The 14,309-nt window shown below is 44.1% G+C and overlaps 1 protein-coding gene across 5 annotated transcripts in view; it reads right to left on the reverse strand.

Annotated features, from left to right (window-relative positions):
• Positions 1-14,060, reverse strand: part of Aftph (aftiphilin) — a 67,657-nt gene extending 53,597 nt beyond the window's left edge. For 2 of the 5 annotated variants that reach the window (XM_076546044.1, XM_076546041.1), the window contains exon 1: positions 13,922-14,060. The gene's annotated coding sequence lies outside the window, so the exon portion shown is untranslated. Of the gene's footprint in view, positions 1-13,049; positions 13,787-13,921 lie in introns of those variants that run through there. The other 3 variants (XM_076546045.1, XM_076546042.1, XM_076546043.1) reach the window with 3 other exon arrangements.
• Between the last annotated feature and the right edge of the window lie 249 nt (positions 14,061-14,309).

The raw sequence follows: 14,309 nt of genomic DNA on the forward strand, positions 1-14,309 counted from the left end.
TCCTTTCTTACACATACTCATTTATTATCTACCCTAAATATCCTTGGGCTAACATTTAATGGCAGTCATATCGCTAAGTAAAGAGTGCCTCTCAAATCCCCAGAATTAAGCACCAAGCATTCCCTCCCCACAAGTTGAAAGCTGGTGAGCTCCTGCTCACCAGAAGAAACCCCATCCATTACAGAGCACCAGCTCACTCGTACCAACAAAGGCATCACCTTTCAAGTCCAGATGTCCATTACTTTTTGTTGCTATGACTAAAACACCATGACCAAAGCGACTTACAGAAGGAAAGGTTTATTTGGCCTTATGGTCCAGAGGAATGAGTTCAGCATGGCAGGAGGCACAGCAGCTAGCGGCAAGTGTACTTTCCTGGCAGAGCGGAGAGCTCACATCTCCTAAGGCAAGCACAAAGCATGGAGGAAACACAGAACGGGACAAGACCGTTCACACTCCAAGTTCACCTCCAGGAATATACTTCTTCCAGTATCTTAGTTAGGATTACTATTGCGGTGAAGAGACACCATGACCAAGGCAACTCTTGTAAGAAAAACACTTCACTGAGGGTGGCTCACTTATAGTTTCAGAGGTCCAGTCCATTACGATCATGAAGGGGAGTATGGCAGTGTGCAGGTGGTGCTGGAGGAATAGCTGAGAGCCCTACATCTTGCAGGCAACAAGAAGTCGACTGAAAGTCACACTGAGGGAAGCTTGAACCAAAGAGGCCTCAAAGCCCGCCCCCACAGTGACACACTTCCTCCAACAAGGCCACACCTCCTAACAGTGCCATTCCTTTTGGGGCCATTTTCTTTCAAACCACCAAATCCAGCAAAACTCCACCTCCCAAAGGCTTCCCCAAACAATACCACCAATTACAGACAAAGTGTTCAGATATCTAAGCCTATGGCGTAGTATCTCTTATTCAAATCACCACAAGGGGCAAGAAGACCTAGACTATGCAAGCCAGTTTTATACAGGGCCTTTTATTCCAAACTTTCTTTTGCTGAGACTGTGGTGGGCACTAAAATGTCCAAAGAATAGTGATAGGAAAAAGAGAAATAAAAACACTTTTTCTCAAGTTATGTGATAGCATAAGGTATACTTGCAAGGTGTATTTAGTGGATCATCCATACATAAAGTCACACCCTTCTTTCATCTGGTGTGTCTGAGGTTTACAGTCAGTCACTTGTTAAATAAAAATCTGCATTTTCTTCACAAAAAATAATTAAAACGTGATATAAGTAATTAACAATATCATTTGCATTACAAATGTTGCCTTGTGTTACAGTAGCTCAATATCCTTGAAATCATTACTACACTATCCTTACAGGAATTTAAGGGGTCAAATGTGCTGAATTTACCTACACCATCTACATTCTGTTTTGTTTAAGAGCCAGAGAAGAGCCCTTCCTCTGAACCTTGAAGATTTGAATTGTGTTTTACTTTTCTGTTTTCATTCTACCTATCACAATGTCACGGCACTTGAAAAGGCTCTAACATCGGTGGTTAGAAGCACTGGCTGCTCTTCTGGAGGACTCAGGTTTGATTCCCAGCACTTACACAGCAGCTCACAACTGTCTGTAACTCCAGTTTCATGGTATCCAATAGTCTTTCTTGGCCTCTATGGGCACTAGGCACATGGTACACATACGTGCAGGCAAAATACCCATATACATAAACTTATTAATAAATAAATAAAAGGTTCTAATGTTAAAAGTCTACAAAGTGGTTGTTTTTCTTTCTCTTTTAGGATGGTTTGTCATTGGCGGTTAACTTTATTTACATATCCTAGCAAAACAAGAGAGGGCACTGAAAACCACACACTTTCCCTGAAAAATTGAGGGAGGTTTTTTATAGAACAACACAGGCTACAAATTTTAATGCTATTCAAGCAAACTTTCACAATCCCCAAACCAAGCTATTACGTGGTGGTGAACGCCTTTATTCTAGCACTTGGGAGGCAGAGATGGAGACCAGCCTGGTATACAGAGCAAGTTCCATGGGAGTCCAGAGATACATAGTGAGACCCTGTCTTGAAACACAACAACAACAAAGACCTCTGTGTCATTTTTGTCCGAATGTCAGAGTGTGCATTGCATCTTGTTGTTGGACTCTTCTGTCTCGGCCTCTGTGAGTACTGGGGTTACAGAGTCACGCTCCCAAGCCTGGCATTTATGTGGGTTCTAGGGATTCAAATACAGGTCCTCATGCTTGTACAGAAAGCGTTTTACCCTTGAGCCTCTCTCCAAGCTCCCAAACTACGTCTTTTTAAAGATCTCATAATTAACCTACCCACTTAAAACCAAGAATTGAAGATATCAGGCATCTCGATATGTCAACTGCAAAATAATACGCAGTACTGTTGAAAAGATGTATTAACTGTCATTACTACCACATGTTTTCATTCCTCTGTGTGCGTGCGTGCGTGCGTGCGTGCGTGCGTGCGTGTGTGTGTCTGGGTCTTGCTCCAGCTGGCTTCGAACTTGGGGCCATATTCCTGCATTAGATTACCTAACCCTGAGATTACAGACATGTACTCTCCATGCCCACCTTCAGTACTGAGTTTGTACTTAAGGGTCTACTGTGTTCCAACATTATGTGGGAAACATTTATAAACTATCTCCTTTAATCTTTCTTTTTCTTTTGAAGATGGGAGTCTTATATATGTCCCAGGCCGATTCCCGAAACTGACAGATTCCCACCAAAGCCTCTAGAGCAGCTGAGATTAGAGGCACAGCATCATTTAGTCTATTTACTATTGTGAGGGAGAAATTATCTTAATTTTACATATGAAGAAATAAAAGCTTAAAATTAATCTCACCAGTAACTGAATTAACTAATCAAATATATGATGAGGTTTAAAACATTTCAGAAATGACTGAAAAGAATTCCCCTTAAAAGGTATCTGAGTTGTTCAGAGAAAGTTCTCTGAAAAGACCACATTAATTTAGAAAGAGAAAAATGATAAACTCAAAGGATAACCAACAAAAATGCCAAGAAGCAAATCGGTTTCAAAAGTAATGTCCCTAGTATTCACTGTAAGAGACTAGGGAGAGCAAGCACAGGACATCTTGATTCTACCAGCCTGGAAAGGCGGGGCTGCTCAAAGTGACAGTGAAATTTGTCATCCTGTTTTCAGTATCAATAAAGGCAACACAAAACTGTAGAAATATTATTACACAATGTCAATTACAACATGAGCAGTTACATATATTTGCTGAAGTGCTGATTACCTTGTTAAGTAGCAGTTAAGCATTATCATTTTATAGGATCTGATTTTTAAAAAACTCCTAAGACGTTTTACTTAGGCTAGGGATGTGTGTGGCAGAGTACAAGGTCCTAGGCTCAATCTCCAACACTGGGGGAAAATTCCTTTAACTGAACTAAAGACATGTACACCCACAATAATGTATTTTCTTCATATCTGGATGTGTTTCAAATAATAATGAAGGTAAACAGAAATAGTATGGATGGTTTTACATTTAAATTGTCACATTAACTGACCAAATTTGATAACTGACTCTTTTCTGCAAACTAATTCACCTTGAAACTAATTCTCTACCCTCACATCCCAGAACCTTTACAAGACAATACATTTTAAAGGGCACAGAGCTAGCTCAATTCTATGCCTCCTCAGTAAAATCTTGCTTATATCCACAACCCTGTGTATAAACAATTCTGGGGCCTTCTGCTGTCCTTCCTAGTTGTGTTCAGGGACTCTGAATTTATTTCTTCATTTTTACTGATGCTTTCTCTTCAGCTTGCAAATATCCACGATTCTTCCAGTCTGAAAAGAAATCAGAACAAAACGAAGCCCTGCCCCTGTGCCTTTCTGAATCCCTCGGCACAGAGCCTCTTGACAGGGCCTGTCTCCGACTACCTCTACTTCCAGACGTTCCATTCAAGCCCTCAAGACAGAACTGCTGGCTTCAGCCCTACCAGACCACTGAGTCTGCTCTCGCAAGTTACTTTCCTTGAGCTCAAGAGGACAAAACTGTGTGGTCACATTCCTCTGTCGTCATTTCTGCATGCTCAGGGCCTGGCTCAAAATAAGGACTGGATACACGTTGTTCTTACTGGATCATTATTCTACTGTCTGCTCTTGAATACACCACACCCCTCAGGAAGTAGATTTCAGCTCCTCCCGCCTGGCCTGTCAACGGTCCACCAAGTCAGTCGAAAACACACATGGTTAACTGGGTAAGTGTATTCTTATGCATGCTGGCCTGAGATGAGATGGACGTGAAAGGGAGTCCTCTGTGCTACAATCTGACTGAACAAACAAGTGCTCGCTTTAGGAAACACCACTAAAGGACAAAAAGGACTTGGGTTTTTATTCAACAAAACTGCTAACAGGACTATCTGCTTTGGAAGTAATTACTCAGCACGCCCAGAGGTGTCTGCCAGTCACCAAAGCATGATGCTGCACTGAGTAAGCCAACTAAGGTTCTTGCTTTTTTTGCTTATAACAATTTTCTTTAGTACGTCATGAAGAATCTTCTACAGACAACTCGGCAACCAGTTGACAGGAATGGCTGACATACTTTGAAAGAAATTTCTTGCTGCATGTTTTAAATTCACATTTTAGTCAAGACTGATACATTAAACTTCACAAGACTAGAGTACTGTAAGACAAACAAACAAACAAACAAACAAAAAACCCTTAACACCTCTCCCCACTGCAGATCACAAACTACTTTGTGACTTTCAAGAATAAAAACACCACTATAAAATGTGACTAAGAGAAGACTGTCAGGTCCTTGGCTGCTGCTCTTCTCTTACAATCTGCTCTCCACACAACAGTAACTGCCCACAAGAGTTACCACATAGAAAAAGCAGCAGCTCTAAGAGTCATAAAACTACAACTGAACAAAGTTGGAATTCACTTAGCTAACAGTTAAGAAAGTAGACAATATCCTAGATAATCTAAAACTCACAAATATGGCCTTTAAATATGACCTAAGTAACAGCAGATTTACCTTACAAATTCTTTCCCAGGTAATTAGCTTGACTTTAAATTGTTCTCTTGCCCTTCATTGATGCAATAGCATTCATAGTAACAGAAGGAAACCAGGCGACAAACTAGGCACCAACTATAAATGTAAATAATAAACTACACACACACACACACACACACACACAATCCAAAGATAAAAACACCACTTCAATGCCATTCTTGGGGGAAGAGGATCAAAACCAAAGCTTTGCCAATAGTGCTTACCAGGGGTACCTGTGTGTAGAACATCCAGGCAGACTCCCTGTACCAAGAACGTCATGGAAACTATGGAAAGAATTCTACAGCAAACATTTCTAACTGGTTAATTTTTTTTTTAATGTTTTTGTTTAAAGTTTTGCCTTTGTCTGAGATAGAGAAAGAAGAGGGAGAAAGACCAAAGGCTCGGGGGAAAAGCTATTTGTAACCTACCAAGTATCTATGGTTAGAAAAGAACGGAAAATTAGTCTGCCACATAAACAAGATTTTTCACACCATTTTCTAATCATGACCCAAAGAGTACAACTTACATTGATGCCTACGAAAGTTTTTTTTATTTACACACACACAGTGTGATGCCAAGGATGATCTTGAACTTTGGTCCTTCCCCCTCTATTTCCCAGGCTTGTGCTGCCTCGCGCAGCTTAGGCAAACACTTTAAGAAATGTGCACTTGGAGACTTTGGCTACTGTCCTCCTGTGTACTGTGAGAACCAGCCCATGCTTCCCATCGGAATTTGGGACATCTCAGGTGAGGCCATGGTGAAACTCTGCTGCCCCAAGTGCATGGACCTGTATACACACACAGATGGCGCCTACTTCGGCACTGATTTCCCTCACATGCTCTTCATGGTGCATCCGGAGTACCGACTCAAACGACCTGCAAACCAGTTTGTACCCAGGCTCTACGGTTTCAAGAGTCATCCAATGGCTTACCAGCTGCAGCTCCAAGCCACCAGCAACTTCAGGAGCCCAGTCAAGCCGACTCGCTGATCCCCACCCACCTTCCTCTCTGTCTTCCACACCACCGCTCCTTTGCTGCCACCCCTTCCAGAAGTCTGTGGTCTTTAGTTTACCTTAAAGGAACTGTTACTGTGGTGGATTATGAAACAAAGTGGAAGAAAAGGAAAAAAATATGCACTCACTGACCATCAACTAGGAGAAGGGTACTCAGCCACCACTGGTAGAACGGCTTTATTATAACCTCTTGGAAGCAATAGGCTTTTTGGGGGGAGTGGAGGGCAGACTAGTAACTGTTTCTAAGACTTGATTTAAAGAAAAATAACGAAAGATAGTAGTTCTGTACAAACTTGTTCACCCAGATGCTCTTCTGTAACATAAGAAACAGAAAATCCCATGTCCCAGTGAGGTTTCAATTGTGATAAACACCATGATCAAAAACAACTTAACAACTTGGGGGAGGAAAGGTTTAGTTCACCTTCAAGATCACAATCCATCACTGAGGGAGGTCAAGGCAGGAGCTTCGGGCAGGAACTGATGCAGAGGCTAGGAAAGAATGCTGCTTACTGACCTGCTCATCAAGGTCTGCTCAGTCTGTTTTCTTATTCAACCCAGAACCACCTGCCCAGTGGTGTTGCACAGTGAGCTGGGTCCTCCCACATCACTCACTAATCAAGATGTCCATCAGACTGCCCACCACAGGCCATCTGATGGAGGTGTTTTTAACTGTAGCATGTGTCAAATTAACAACTTCAACAACAACAACAACAACAATGGAAGGCGGGAAGGAAGGAAGGAAGGAAGGAAGGAAGGAAGGAAGGAAGGAAGGAGCCAACCCAAGTAACAACAACAACAACAACATCCAATTGTAGAGAAATAGCAAAATATTTTGAAACTCACTTGATGGCATTCTTCATAGTCACTAAAAAAATCATGTTTTAAAGATTACTAGTCACATGGAAAATGTTCACAACTTGCTAGTAAATAAAAAGGCTAGGGCATAGTTTATTTGGTAGAGTTCTTGCTCAGCATATGTGAGCCCCGGGTTTGATCTCCAGCACACATATGCTTCTCATGGTGGCACATACCTGTAATCCTAGCACTCAAGATGGTGGCAGAAGGGTTAAAAGTTCAAAGCCATCCTTGCTACAAAGCAATGTTAGAGGTTAGCCCAGATTACATGAAACTCTGACTCAAAACAAAACAAAAACAACCACCAGCGTTAACAGCTTTCTCTTGGAAGCACAGCACCAGTGAGGAGGAAACAGGAGTGGGGTGCTTGCCGCACAGGCATGAGAAGCTGTGCTTGGAGCCAGGTTAAAATGACTCCAATCCCAGGCCAGAGGAGGTAGAGACAGGTGCTGGCCAGCCAGTCTAGCCAACTCAGGGAGCTCCAGGGTCAGTGAGAGAATCTGCCTTAAAACAAAACAAACCCCATATATACACATCTCACTGAGGCCGGGCGGTGGTGGTGCACACGTTTAATCTCTGCACTTGGGAGGCAGAGCCAGGCAGATCTCTGTGAGTTCAAGACCAGCCTGGTCTACAGAGTGAGATCCAGGACAGGTACCAAAACTACACAGAGAAACCCTGTCTTAAAAAAACCAAAGGTAGAGGGGAGAAGAGAAAAGCAAACAGATCTCACTGAGGAAGATACTCAGTGCTGTCCTCTGGCCTCACACGCATTTCCCTTGCAGCACTCCTTCTAATCATATTCTGGACTCTCACTTTGGTGTCAGACATAAACAGATGGCTTCTTGCCATATGAAGCATACCGGTTCCCCTCCCTACTTTTCAATATTTTTCTATAATTTAAGAACCAGAAAAATATAACATGAAGTTAATAATGATTTCAACATCTCAGGTGTATATGTTTGGATGAGCTGGGGAAGAAGTTGATTATGGCCTTGAGTATTAGTTTAGGCAACTTGGTAAAGGAAAATGATCTAAACGGTATGCAGCAGATTCCATTTTGGTGGGCCAGGAAGAAAGCTCTGTGGGTAAAGGGGTTGCTGTGCAAGCCTGGGGACCTGAGCTTGATCCCTGGAACCCATGTAAGCGTGGAAGGAGGGAATTCAGCTATCCACAAAGTGGGAGATCAGGAGCTAAGTATGGTGACACATGCCTGTAAATCCCTTTACGAGGGCAGGTGAGGAAAGAGGAATGCCACAAGTTTGCGGCCACACTGGGTCACACAGTAAGTACCAAGCTAGCCAGCAGTTCATAATAAGACCCCATTTCAAAAACCCAAACCAAATCAAAACTGTAAGAGGTCAGGTTTTTTGTTTTTTTAAATGAGGCCCCTTTTTACTCTTGTATGCTTTAATCATAAAAACATAACCAACTATTCACTGAGTATCTACTATATACAAAACTGCTAGAACAGAGCAAAGGGAATAGCAACCTTAATGAAATTTAAGGCTCATAAGGGGGGTTAATAGGAGAAGGGTTAACAGTTTACAACAGCGTGTGTGTGTGTGTGTGTGTGTGTGTGTGTATTAAAGGAGATAAAGTGTGGCTAACAGGAGTCTAAGAAAAAGCTCACACTTGATTGATGAAAATGATTAGATGCTCTAGGGGCGTAAAAAGAACTTACTTTCTTTGAGACAGGGTCTTCCTATGTAGCCATGGCTGACCTGGACTCTGTATGTACACCAGGCTGGCCTCCTGAGTGTTGAGATTAAAGGTGTATGCTACCATGCCCAGGTAAGAAAGTTTCTGAACAGTTTTACAGAGAAAATGGCTGGCACTAAGGATAATACATGGAGACACTATCTGGGCACTGTAAGTCATGTAATAGAATTTGATTAGAAAGCAGGATGAATGAAGTGTCAGAATGGGCTAGGACACTGGTTGTATGGACTTCGGTTTTTAGAAGGCTGCCACAATAACTTCTCTGAACTTAGCAATGGGGAGATCATAGGTCTCAACTCAAACATTGCCCTGCCACTTCTCATTACCTCTACACTATCGGTTCTGAACACTACATCTGAGCTGCACCACTGTACCCAGTTCCTCAATGAATGCTTCTGCTTCTACTTCTGCATTCCTGCGGTCTATTTCCTGTAAAGAAGGTACATGCATCCTTTTGTCTGAAGGTAGATGTGTGTGTGTGTGTGTGTGTGTGTGTGTGTGTGTGTGTGTGTGTATGCATCTATCACTGAATTGCATTCTCGGCCCTAACATATTCTTTTAGAATATAAATGGTTGGTGAATTAGCTCAGGGATTTAGAACACTTGTTGCTCTTGCAACAAGGACCTTGCAAGAGGACCTGGGTTCAATTCCCCCCCACCCCCATATGATGGCGTACCACCTTTCGCAACTGCACTTGCAGGAATCCACCACCCTCTTCTGGCATCCTCAGGCACCAGGCACACAACTTACACATACAAAATATAAACAAAACAAAGCAAAACATATGTGATCTGACATCTTCCCTTGGCAACCTTGCAATTGCTTCCCACTGCACACAGTAAGAAGCTAGTCTCTAGGATGTTTACAAAGGGTTTCCAACGCTGCTGAAGTGTCCTCTTTCTGTGATCTGACCTCCTGTTTAACTCTCCTGCCTGCTATTCTAGAAACACTGTGCTCACCTGCGGCTGTCCTTTCAGTATTCTGGGTATGTGTTTACATCTACCATTCTTGGCCCCTGGTTCTCTGGACTTCCTGCAGGTCTTAAGCCTTCAACCTCACCAACATTATATAGCAAGACCCATCAATACCCTGTAATCGCCACCTAGTCCAAGACTTAAAGTAAAAAGCAATGCTCCTTTACCCCCCAAACCAACTCTTTTTTTCATGTCTTCTACCTTATTGTTATATTTGCCTGTCCCAAACACAAACATGTACGTGTACACACACACACACACACACACACACACACACACACACACACACACACACACACACACACACGAAATCAAAGCTCTGTGTGTGGCAGGGTTTTATTGCTGTTTGTCATTTCAGTATCCCCAACACCTACAAAAGGGTCTGGCACTGAGGCGGTTCTTGATGACTATTTTAAGAATATCTGAAGAGCCTCAGCAGACATTCAATTGAAGTTATTTACAATATGCTGTATCTACACAAAGAGAATCAAAAAGGGGAAATTTACCCTAATTTACTATTTTATTTTCCTCTGGGAACTAATCACTATTAGAGTGCTTGTAAATCAAGCTCTGAACATACAGATACTAAGTGTCTTAGCAATTTATCTTTGAAAGGCTTGCCTTTACCTTAGCTATTTGGGAGAGTGGTCAACTAGAGTATGATAGAATATTGTATCTGTTCTCCTCCTCTTTACACTTCTCAGGAACTCTTCCCACACAACAGTTTCTGGCCTCTCTTTCCCAGGGAATTGGTCTAACCTACCGACCAATGAGCCCCTAATCTTAGGGTCCACCTAGAAATATGAACCATGAATGTCAGATGGGGCTGTTGAGATGTTTGGCAGCAATTTTAGATGAGGGCCCAGGCAAAAGAAGTTAAGGCACAGAAACCTGGAAAATGCTTCAAGCATTTTAAAGTTAATAGCTCCTGTACTTTAAAATGAAGTCAATATAAAATAACATTGTTTCCCTATTCCCTTCTGAAACCCTGCTAAAAGAAAAAAGTGACACTTTGTTTTGAAGTGAAATGTTTAAACATTTTGTTTTACTGTAAAGCATTTCAAGCAATAAAACAAGGCTTGGGGAAAAGAACGATCACACAGCCACTAGGAGGTTAGGAGCACTGGCTGTTCCTCCAGAGGTCCTGAGTTCAATTCCCAGCAACCACATGGTGGCTCCCAACTGTTAACACAGCTGTCACAACTCACTTAACTTACTCTAATCAAGTAGGTGTCAAACAGGAAGGATGCATTTGAAAAGTCATAGGTGTCTTCGGACCCTTTAGCACTCTCCAGTTCTCCAGAGATTAACTTTACACTTACTTGGTGTTTATTATTCCACTTTCTTGTGCAGTGCTGGGACTAAACCCAGGATCTTATACGAGCCAGGCAAGTGGTCTACCACTGAGCAGAACACCCCCAGCCCACACATTTTTTATACTTGTGATACATGCTTCATGAATCCCAGGGAAAAAAGTGGTATAGTTCTACATTTTTAAAAACTACATAAATGTTCTATTGTGTCTTGCCTTGTCACCTACCAGCTGATTTGCCTTAAGAAAATCACTCTTTGTGCCTCAGTTTCCTCTGATAAATGGGGATAACATGCTATATTGCTACCTTCTAGGTATAGAGCTGTTGGGAGGATTAAATAACAATGTATTCTCAGAAAGAATGTAGAATTTTAAAATTACATATATTTACTTATGTGTGCATCTATGCATGCATGTGTCTTCCATGGCATGCATGTGGAAGTCAAGAGGATAATCTGCAGGAGTCAGTTCTCTCTTTTCACGATCTGGGTCTTGGGGATCAAACTCAGGTTGCACCAGGCTTGGCAGCAAGTGCCTTTAACCCAGTGAACCACCTCCCTGACTCACACAAACATTTCTTAAAGTATCCTGCTGGGCTAGGGACAGGGCTCACTAGCACAGTGCTTGCCTTCCATGCATGGGGCCCTGGTTCATGCCTCAGCACCACGAAACAAACCGAAAAGGGCAAGGATCCAGCTGACAGAAAACAGCACATATCAGTGTTAGACATTATTATGCAATGCTTCGCAAAGACTTGTGATTGTGTCTGCACACACACATACATATACTAATTAGAAAAAAATTAATTACCAAAATGTCATATGTAAAATCCACAGCTGCTGAATATTTTCGAAGTTACATTAAAACTACAACAACAACAAAAAAAAATGAAGTTTAGGCTGTAAAGTCTGGCCTACATAATGAGGAACTGAATGTGCTTAGAGAGTAAAGTCCTTTATTTTTAATTTACAAATTTTTGGAAGCTGGGCATGCTGGCATACACTTGTAATCCAAGCACTTGAGATGCAGAGACAGGAGGATTAGGAGTTTGAAGCTAGCCTGGGTTACATGAAGCCCTGTCTCAAAACCCAAAAATAAATAGTTGGTAACATTAAATTGGAATATAAACATTTAGGTAATTCTTGAGGGTTTTAGGTATCTAAATACGTAAGAGACTGCTATTATGAGACCTGAGGGAAAGGCGGGACAGACTACTCCTCACTGAGATGCTATTTAGTGAATTCTTTGCCTGTTAGGTTTCAAAAAAAATAAAACACCAGCACTCAAATTTCACTACTTTTTGCATCTAGCTTTTTACTAATTACAAACAGAACAGATTAAAAATTTAAAATAATGTTCTATAATGGAATCACCTAGATTATGAGATTTTCATAGGCAATTGGATTCTGCAAAATTTCTCAATGCCGTTATGGATATTATCTTTGCTTGACACGAGATTATTTTCATTATATCCTCTAGGTCAAAAGATCAGGTAACACTCAAATTCAAGTGCCCTATGTATTATCTGAGTCCTGCTATACTAAACATCTTTCCAGAGCTTGTTAATGGCTTAAAATATGTCTCTAAACACCAACAGATAAACAACAGTATGTATCTGATACATACACAGAAGAGAGACTAGACCTAAGAATCTAGTAGGTGCCATTTGCTGAACTAGAAATTTTTTTTTTTTTTTTTGGTTTTTCGAGACAGGGTTTCTCTGCGTAGCTTTGCGCCTTTTCTGGAGCTCACTTGGTAGCCCAGGCTGGCCTCGAACTCACAGAGATCCGCCTGGCTCTGCCTCCCGAGTGCTGGGATTAAAGGCGTGCGCCACCACCGCCCGGCTGCTGAACTAGAAATTTTGATGCTGGATCTAACTCTATTCATGTGAGACATCTCCATGTATTAGGCTACCATAGATACTTTGTTTTAACAAATACGGCCTTGGAAAGTGTTAAAAATGATTACTACAAATGCCAATATTTAGAAACTTATGAAACGTAGGTAAACTAGGCTGATTCTATCAACGCATTAGAATTGAAGCCTAGTTGCCCCTAGAGTGTAGCATATATTTCTCTATTAGTTTAGCTGAAAGCAACAGTTAAATATAAAATCAGATTTAAACCGTTCCCGAGCCCCCATCCCCACCACTGCCCTCCCCCAAACAAAAACCCACCTCAGAGTATGAGGATGTGCCTCGTGGAAGAGACTTATGCCGTGAAGTTTGTGGGTAAAAGTTTTCCTTAAAGCTAGAACTCTGAAACAGAACCACCGCTCCTTTGACGCTCCCCCCCCACCCCCGTTAATATTTACATGTATGAGTCAGTTCTTTCCTCAGCCGCAAGAGATTCAGAGGGAAATCACGCTGTAACTTGAATAAACCAAGAAGGTGGGGGGCAGTGGGAGGCCCAACTAGTCTCAGTTTCCAAGGGGAAAAAGAACCCACCGCTGCTCACCCTCTGTCCCCTGCAGCCCGCAGCACCTGCCAAGCCGGGCACTTCAAGAATAATGGCTCAACTTTCGAACGCGACGAGGGAGAAGACGCAGATGATTTCCTGGGGAGTGCCGAAAAGGTCCTCTCCGCCAGGGACGCAGCTCTGGGCCGCCTCTGCCCGCCGGAGCATCCCGAGACCCCTCGGAGGCGGCACACTCCCGCAGCCGCCGGCCTCGGGCCTCCGCCAGGCAGACAGTGTTTACACCTGTCACGAGGGAGGAGGGCGAAGGAGGAAGCCGGAGCGGAGCCCCAAACTTCTCCACGGCGGCGGCCGGGAGGGAGCCCGGGCGCGCCGCTCGGGCAGGTGGACGCCGAGGGGCAGGGCGGGCCACGGCGGGCCGGGAGGGCAGGGCTGGCTCTCGGCGGCCGGGATGCCGAGCGCCGTGCCACGGCTTCGGGCGCTGCCAGCGGCGTTCCGCAGCCGCGGAGCGGAGCGCAGCCCGCGCCGGAGCTCGCAGGCCCGCAGCCGGGCCGACGCTGGCAGGTGCTCCAGGCCGGGGCGACTGGCCGGGCCGGGTTCCGCGGCAGCCGGGGAGCGCGGCGGCAGCACTCACCTGGCTCGTCCCGGACGGTCGCGATGGGCATGGCTCGGCGGCCCGGGGAGGAACTGGCTCCCCGGGGAAGGACCGGTTACTCGGACGCTGAGCTGGCGAGGGCGGAAGGCGAGCTGCTCCCGGCCCCGTCAGCGCAGCGGCGCCATGGACGCCCACCCGGAGTTTCAGCGCTGCTGCGGGACCCCCATCCCACTACCCTCCGCCCTCTTCCGCCGCCGCCGCCGCCTCCGCCTCCTCCTCCTCCTCCTCCGCGGAGACCCCCGCCCACTCCACACACTCTCCCATCATGCAGCGGGGAGCCGCTGCTGTCGTACGTCACTTCCGGGCGCAGGTGGCTAGGTCGGGGCCGGGCGCTGGAGGGGGCCGGGGCGGGGGAGGACACTCCGGG

Source organism: Peromyscus maniculatus, chromosome 10 (assembly GCF_049852395.1).
Source record: "Peromyscus maniculatus bairdii isolate BWxNUB_F1_BW_parent chromosome 10, HU_Pman_BW_mat_3.1, whole genome shotgun sequence".
Lineage (NCBI taxonomy): Eukaryota > Metazoa > Chordata > Mammalia > Rodentia > Cricetidae > Peromyscus > Peromyscus maniculatus.